Below are 2,500 nucleotides of genomic sequence, written 5' to 3' on the forward strand. Positions count from 1 at the left end.
ATACATACATACATACATACATACATACATACATACATCCATCCATACATACATACATACATACATACATACATACATACATACATACATACATACATAGATACATACATACATACAAGCACGCATACATGCATACATACATGCATACATACATACATACATACCCAGAGAGAGAGAGGTGAGTGTGTATGTGTATCTATGTGTGTGGGTGTGTTCACTAACACACCATGCACTCAATAAATGTTACAGTACGCTGGATAATTTAACTCTATTAATAGAATCCAAGTGTAGAAAAAACATTTTCAAAAAATGCACAAAGCGACTTCGACATTACATCTCCAACTACAGCCGGGAGACTGGCTACACAATTAATACCTCCCAGGGGAAAGACTACAGAAAAGTAAATAAAATTTCAACACATAATTAAACACGGCAGTCTGACTGGCTCAACAACTCATACGTATAGAATGAAGAAATGAAAAGATCCCTACCTGCGAAAAGGTGTACATAAAAATAACATAGGACAGTGACCTATGAACTGTAGGTGCGTAAAAAAAATTGCAGGCTGTCTCGTTTTTTATAGCTGGTTGTAAACCTATCCGGTTACGAGTTCGTCAATATTATGGTGCCATAATATAAATACGGGAAAGGTTAATAGTAGAAGTTGATGTTCATTAGTCGTAGTAGTAGTAGTAGTAGTAGTAGTAGTAGTAGTAGTAGTAGTAGTAGTAGTAGTAGTAGTAGTAGTAGTAGTAGTAGTAGTAGTAGTAGTGGTGGTTTTGGTGGTGGTGGTAATAACAATAGGAGAGTGGAGGGTGAAGAGAAAGAAGAAGAAGAAGAAGAAGAAGAAGAAGAAGAAGAGAAGAAGAAGAAGAAAAGAAGAAAAAGAAGAAGAAGAAGAAGAAAAGAAGAGAAGAAGAAGAGAAGAGAAGAAGAAGAAGAAGAAGAAGAAGAAGAAGAAGAAGAAGAAGAAGAAGAAGAAGAAGAAGAAGAAGAAGAAGAAGAAGAAGAAGAAGAAGAAGAAGAAGAAGAAAGGAAGAGGAAAGAAGAAGAAGAAGAAGAAGAAGAAGAAGAAGAAGAAGAAGAAGAAGAAGAAGAAGAAGAAAGAAGAAAGAAGAAGAAGAAGAAGAAGAAGAAGAAGAAAGAAGAAGAAGAAGAAGAAGAAGAAGAAGAAGAAGAAGAAGAAGAAGAAGAAGAAGAAGAAGAAGAAGAAGAAGAAGAAGAAGAAGAAGAAGAAGAAGAAGAAGAAGAAGAAGAAGAAGAAGTGGAGGAGATATGTATGAACGAAAGGTAACCAGAGAAAGGTATGTTAACGCAACCATGACTCATTCTGTATGCATAGTGTATATCAAGGCAATAATGAAAAAACATATAAAGTTGTCATGCTTAGTTTTGTCATTTGTTTTGAAGAACATTCATGAACAACAATTGATCAGGGTGTAACGGGCTCATTTCATGGCTGGTTCGCTCGTCTGGTTCAAAACCACTTCACCTTCCAAATGTACGCCCTTGTTGACATACAAAAATAAAATCTAATTCCATTTCTCGTTTTCGTCTGGGAATTCATCGGTTAACTGCCATACTCGGGGAATACATGCATGAAAACATTTGGCCAAAAAAAAAACTCTTCCTCCAAATATCTATTGATCCTCATCGTGGCAAAAACTTTCAAACCTCAGACCTCAAGTTCATCTACTTTAATTGAGCTTTATATAGCGCAATATCCACTAAATGTGCTCAAAGCGCTTTACAAGGGGTCCCTGGTCAACAGCAACATTTAACATGTAGGACGGGACATGCCGCATGTTAGGCGATATTACAATTTTTTTTCGGATAAAGACAACGCTGTTAACGGCCAGGTACTCATTTTACACCTGAGTACGGCGAGAGAAAGTGAGTAAAGAGCCTTTTCCAAGGTCTCAGCTATGCGCCGAGCCCGAGGCTCGAACACAGGACCTTCCGATCCGAAAGCGAGTGTCATACCACAAGACCACATAGCCGCACATCTTCATCTTTCCAACCACGACACCATCTTCCCAATTGATCTCATTGTCCACATACATCAAGCATGACCGAAACTTTTTCCTGTGCGGCTATTTGGTCGTGTGGTATGACACTCGCTTTCGGATCGGAAGGTCCTGGGTTCGAGCCTCCTCACTCGGCGCATAGTTGAGTCCTTGGAGAAGATTCTTTACTCATATTCTCTCACCGTAGTCAGGTGTAAAATGAGTACCTGGCCGTTAACAACGTTGATTCTGTCCCAAAAAAAATTGTAACATCGCCTAACAGGCATCATGTCTCGTCCTACTTGTTGCATGTTGCTGTTGGCCAGGGACCCCTTGTAAAGCGCTTTGAGCACGTTTAGTGGATATTGCACGATATAAAAGCTCAATTTAATTTATTTAAATTTAATTTCCTGCCAAATCCGACTGACCCATGCTGTGTTCACATAAATAACGTATCGCTCAGGACGCTTTGGTGACTCAGCCTCGTAATTGGA

General features: G+C 38.9%; 1 pseudogene across 1 annotated transcript in view; it reads right to left on the reverse strand.

Annotated features, from left to right (window-relative positions):
* The window catches only part of LOC144966952 (uncharacterized), a 39,181-nt pseudogene that overhangs the window by 22,900 nt on the left and 13,781 nt on the right, over positions 1-2,500 (reverse strand). Inside the window, exon 4 of the transcript XR_013644297.1 lies at positions 376-390. The product of XR_013644297.1 is annotated as an uncharacterized LOC144966952 (transcript). The remainder of the gene's footprint in view (positions 1-375; positions 391-2,500) is intronic.

Source organism: Berghia stephanieae, chromosome 3 (assembly GCF_034508935.2).
Source record: "Berghia stephanieae isolate SIO BIC M18660-M18661 chromosome 3, UCSD_Bste_1.3, whole genome shotgun sequence".
Lineage (NCBI taxonomy): Eukaryota > Metazoa > Mollusca > Gastropoda > Nudibranchia > Aeolidiidae > Berghia > Berghia stephanieae.